Source organism: Triticum dicoccoides, chromosome 2B (genome assembly GCF_002162155.2).
Source record: "Triticum dicoccoides isolate Atlit2015 ecotype Zavitan chromosome 2B, WEW_v2.0, whole genome shotgun sequence".
NCBI lineage: Eukaryota > Viridiplantae > Streptophyta > Magnoliopsida > Poales > Poaceae > Triticum > Triticum dicoccoides.
This window is the reverse complement of record NC_041383.1, coordinates 594,671,286-594,677,277: the sequence shown is the minus strand read 5'-3', so window position 1 is coordinate 594,677,277 and position 5,992 is coordinate 594,671,286. Positions and strand designations below refer to the sequence as shown.

Sequence of the window (5,992 nt, the reverse complement as noted above, 5' to 3'; positions counted from 1 at the left end):
TATTTGCCCCGTTCAGTTTTGTTGGAGGCGTTCTGACTTTTGGAGGCACTTTCTAAAATCGCCTCCACATTTGACCATCCGAGGCATTCTTGGAAAGTGCCATCAAACAGCTTTCCCTTCGTGAGTATACTTGGCGTTTTTTAGGAACGCCACGTTAGCTCTTTGAAGGCATTTTCTTATCATTTGAAGGCATTTAAAAATACCTCCTAATGTCTACCGTGCTGTAGTGGATCGTAGCATTTCATGTTCAGTGTCTAGCTAGCGGCTAGCAGTGAGAGCGACGGCGAGCCACGCCATTCCCGCGATTAAACCGGGGGCGGGTGGATGAAATGGACGTGTAAACCTGCTTTCCTTTCCGGTTATGGTGGTGAGTGCCTGCCGGATTGGACGCAGGATCAGGATGGAGCAGCCAACAGCCTCCCACTAATCACGCTGCTCTGTTCACGTTGTGCGTCCGTGCACTTGCTAGCGATTTCCCATTGGAGCACTACGTTTTTTCCCCTTTTCAAACAAAAGATGTGTGGTGCGACATGTGCAGCCCGGCGACCGACCGCGAGCACCAGTCGGAATCTCAGGAGCGGCCGCTGCCTGCTGGGTCTGCACGTACGGTACAAGGAGCGAGACGGACGGACCCCGCTCGTCGCTTTGATCCGTACGGACGGTGGAGACGGGTTGGTGCCTTGGTGGGCAGCAGCATGTGGCATGCAACAATCAAGCCCATACTCACTCTGCACCGCAGCTCCAGCGATCACGAATTGGAGTTCCAGCCGATTTTTTTTTTTTTGAAACTATGATGATTTTTATAGCAAATTCGAAAACTATACACCATAATGCATAAAAATCAAAAGTATCATCCCGTCGGCCTCCTGTTGGCCGAAAAGGGACTTTTTGGCCTAAGGTTGGCCGAAGAGGGACTTTTCGGCCAACCATTGGCCAAAAAGGACTTTTCGGCCAACCGTTGGCCAAAAAGTCCCTCTCTGGCCAATGGTAGGCCGAAAAGTGGTCTTCAGCCAACACCTGCTTTCCTGGTTTACAAAATTCATATCAATTAAGATTTTTAGTATTTTAATTTGATTCCTTTTGTATTAGATTAGAAATTTTATGAAGTTTCTGTAGGTATCAAGTTTGACTAGATTTGAAAGTTTGAATTTGAATTTTCATGAATTTTCTCAAATCACTAGATTGACTATAATTTGAGCTAGGAGTATTTTTTTAGATGATTCTTTTTGCTACTGGTTCTTTGTGACTTTGTTTATCTGTAGTAATTAATTGGTGAGTTTAAGGATTATTTACAATTAGGATTAAAAAACAGCTCTGTTTTAGTGTTTTATAGGTTTTGTGCTATTTCTTTAAATTTTAAATACTTTAAAAAAATTTCTTTATGATTTTGACATATTATTTTAGTTTCTGTTAAGTTATCAGTAGCTATTTTATTTGTAGCATTTTTTGGTATTTTATTTCTTTTATCCTACTAGAAAACTTGTTTTGAGCTTCATAGGAGTTCATATTTAAGAGTGCCTTATAAATCCTGTACAACCATTGCCGTTTTATACATGAAAAAAAATACTTTCCCGCAATCTTTTTCCCTCCATTTTCTTTTTCGCCATTTTCTCCCGCCATTCTCTCCCGCCATTTTCTTTCCCGCCATGTTATCTACGGTCGTGGACACCATGAGGCTCATTTTATAAGTTGAGAAGAGAAGATGGCGGGCAAGAAGATGGCGGGAGAGAATGGCGGGAAAGAAAATGGCGGGAAAGAAAATGTCGGGAGAGAATGATGGGAAAGAAAATGGAGGGAAAGAATGGCGGCAAATAAAATGACGGGAAAGAAAATGTCAGGAGAAAATGGCGGCAAAGAACGGCGGCAAAGAATGGCGGGAGAAAATGGTGGCAAAGAAAATAGCGGGAGAAAATGGAGGAAAAGAACGGCGGGAAAGAAAATGAAGGATAAAAAATTAAAATACAAAAAATACTACAAATAAAATATCTACTGATAACTTAACAGAAACTAAAAGAATATGTCAAAATCATAAAGAAAACAATTTAAAGCAATTAAAATTAAAAGAAATAGCACAAAACCTATAAAACAATAAAACATAACTGTTTTCGTAAAAACCTAATTTTAAGTAATCCTTAAATTCACCAATTAATTACTACAGATAAACAAAGTCACAAAGAACCAGTAGCAAAAAGAATCATCTAAAAAAATACTCCTAGCTCAAATTACAGGCAATCTAGTGATTTGAGAAAATTTATGAAAATTCAAATTCAAACTTTCAAATCTAGTCAAACTTGATATCTACAGAAACTTCATAAAATTTCTAATCTAATGCAAAAAGAATCAAATTAAAATACTAAAAATCCTAATTGATATGAATTTTCTAAAACAGGAGAATAGGTGTTGGCCGAAGACCACTTTTCGGCCTACCATTGGCCGAAGAGGGACTCTTTGGCCAACGGTTGGCCGAAAAGTCACTCTTCGGCTAACCTTAGGCCGAAAAGTCCCTTTTTGGCCAACAGGAGGCCGACGGGATGATACTTTTGATTTTTATGCATTTGGGTGTATAGTTTCCGAAATTTTTTTATAAAAATCATCATAGTTCAAAAAAAAAAATCGTTGCCGCGGCGGACGTGGTTAGCGAAAAGCTGCTCTGCGGCCGTTGCTAATTGCTACTCCCTCCTTCCATCTATGTAGTGCCTAATACGTGTTTCAAGACCGACTTTGACTATTGACAAAATTAAAAGTACATGAGAAATATAATGTGAAAATTATATCATTGAAAGCTCCTTTCACATACGAATTTGACGGTATGCTTTGTGTAAGTTGCATGTCATATATTATTGCTCTAACATTTGGTCAAAGTTAACCTCGAAAAATGCATTAGGCCGAGGGAGTATGCTGGCCTGACCTCCGCGCGTGGAACGGGTGCCGCGCACGCGGCCGCGCCACATAGCCGCGCGCGCGCGCTGTGGACGACCGGGGTTGGGTTGACTCCAGCTCGGCAGCGTTGGAGTCCGACACTGAGACATGCCGAGACCGCGCGCGCGGCCCCGCCATCCCCCAGGCACGCCTACACCGCCGATGCCGATGCCGATGCCGATGCGCCCACGCGTTTTCCCGCGGGACCCCTGCGTCCACCACACCCGTCCCCGCCTATATATATCCACCTTCCACCTCGCTCCCCCATTCCCACTCCCCCAACAGCACCCTTCCTTCCCAAACCGCAGACACGCACGCACACCATCCTCCTCCTCCTGTACTACACTCACACTAGCTGCACGCCGGCCTTCGAACTTTAACGTGCTTCAGTTCTCAGTGATCACCATCAGCCTCGCCGTATGGATGCCATGTCGTGCCTGGCGCCGCCACCATCCACGTCGTTCCTCTCGGCCTACTACACCGACGCCGCCATCACGCAAGCGCTACACTTCTCCTCCATGTCCATGCCCGAGCACGAGTACGCTTACTCCCCCGCAGTCTCCTCCCCGTCCTCCGCCTCGGCGCCCTACTCCTCGTCCCTGCTCGCGGACTTCCCCGGCGGTGGCAGCTGGTTCGCGTCCACGGTCTCCCCGCCGACGAGAACCGCTCGCCTGCGACACCGTGCTGCTCGCGTCTGACGCGGCGCCGTCCGGCCCCGTCGGCGGCGCGGCGAACAAGAGGCGGGTCGGCCTTGGGCCCAACGCAGCGGGCGCAAGGAAGCGGCGGGCGAGGGCGTCGAAGCGCGCGCCGACCACATACATCAGCACCGACGCGGCCAACTTCCGGCTCATGGTGCAGCACGTCACCGGCGTCGAGGCCGAGCCCACGGCAGACGGCGCACTCCTGCCCGCGTTGTTCGACGCGTCCTCCGCCTCGGCGCTGGTGGACTGCTCCTCGTTCGACGGTGCGTTCGGGCACGCGATGCAGCTACAGTCCGACGTGGACGCCGCGGCGCTCCATCGCCACCAGCAGCAGCAGCAGCCGCAGCCGTGCTACCCGACGCTGGACTCGTGGAGCGTCATGTAGGAGAGCAGCCAGCTGATCTAGCCGATCGAGCTCCCCTCCATTTGCCAGGAAGCTTGCTGCTCAAGCCCGCAATCGAAACGCCGCGGGGGCAAAAACCTGGCAACGCTATGACTTCGCCTAGACGACAGAAGAACATAAGCAGATAGTTCACCAACACAGACTCAACACCACACATTATCTCAGACAAGACTAGCTTGGACTAAAGTAAGCATAGCACCACGAATTAGGGACTGTCTGGATGGTTACCAAAGTGTACCTTGCCAATATTTTGGTCATGGCCTTTGTTTGGATGAAGGCTTCTTTACCAGCTGTGGTACATTTTGTAGTCAAAGTTGACCAAATCCATCGGCAAGTAAAAGTGTAAAACCTTAACCAAAATGTTGGCAACCAACTTCTTTGCAGGGCAATCCTAGGCACACAAAAAAACAGACCTTAGGGCTACTCTCCAACTTCTCTAGCAACAAGACAGAGATAAAACAAGTGCTGTAGGAGATTCATTTGATCACAAAAGGAGGAAGAGAGATTTTCAGACCATTTTTTCTCTTCACATCACCTCTCACGTTATGTCGATGAGTGATCTCGATATCAGAGATCCGATGGATCACCTTTTAGAGATCCAGCCAGGCGTCGAACACTTCAGATCTTTAGATATGGAGGCTTTTGCTTATCCACGTTCAAGCCACTGAGAAGGTGTAATACCCTACATCATGTTTGTGTTCTTGCTGAAATGTACGTGCATCTTAGAGCATCTGCAACACGCGACGTAACCGCGCGGCACGCTAAAACATTTTTATAGTGTCGAAATAGCGGTTTTTTGCGCGCGACAGGGCGCTGGCTCTAGCGGCCGCTGTAAAATATGACGCGCGTGAGCAGCTTCAGTAGGCGCGCTAACTTACAGCGCGCGCGAGCAGCCGGCGCTTGCAATACATGTCCATTTTGAGAAAATGTGATGATGTTCAAACAACAAATGTGCAAAATAAAGACATAGCATAGTTCAATTGTACGGCATAGTTCAAAATCACCCAACCAAGTTCATGAGACATAAAAATTCACACAAACAAATGACACATCGACAATCATGCCACATCATCATCGTCTTCCTCTTCCTCCTCATCCGAAGACGATTCTTCCTCCTCCTCTTCATTGTCGCACGCTGCATCGTCATCGGGAGCTCGGATGGTGTTCACAAAATCTCCAATGGCATCATGCGAAGGTATGTGAGGCACAGCGGAAGACATGCGTCCACCCATGTCACCCAGAGGTGCTGCCATGCCTCCCATGAGAGACCCAAAAACTCATGCTTCCCATGCCTCCCATGTTGGGAAACGTTGCATGGAAAACAAAAAAAATTCTACGCACATGCAAGATCTATCAAGGAGATGCATAGCAACGAGAGGGGAGAGTGTGTCTATGTACCCTCGTAGATCGTAAGCAGAAGCATTTGACAACGCGGTTGATGTAGTCGAACTTCTTTGCATTCCAACTAATCGAGCACCAAACGTACGGCACCTCCGCGTTCAGCACACGTTCAGCTCGATGACGTCCTCCACCTTCTTGATCCAGCAAGACGATGAGGTAGTGGATGAGTTCCGGCAGCACGACGGTGTGATGACGGTGATGGTGAAGCTATCTTCACAGGGCTTCGCCTAAGCACTACGAAAATATGACGGGGGGTGTAAACTGTAAATGGGGACGCCGCACACGGCTAAGATAATGTCTGTTGTGTGCTAGGCGCGTCCCCTCCCACATATATATAGGTGGGGGAGGGAGGAGGAGCCAAGGGGGCGCCCCAAGTAGGAGGAATCCTACTTGGGGTCTCTCCCAAGCCGCGCCCCTTTCCTTATTTGGCGCCCCCCCTTTCCTTTCACCCATGAGAGGGAAAGACAGGAGGGGCTAGCCCTCCCCATTTTCCTTCCCTAGGGCTGGCCAATTAAGGGACGAGGCGCAGCAGCCCCCTTGTGGGCTGGTCTGTCCGCTCCTTTGGCCC

The 5,992-nt window shown here is 48.2% G+C and overlaps 1 pseudogene; it reads left to right on the top strand.

The window, feature by feature from the left end:
* The first annotated feature begins 3,208 nt into the window (after nucleotides 1-3,208).
* On the top strand, nucleotides 3,209-4,377 carry LOC119368083 (annotated as a pseudogene).
* The last annotated feature ends 1,615 nt before the right edge of the window (nucleotides 4,378-5,992 follow it).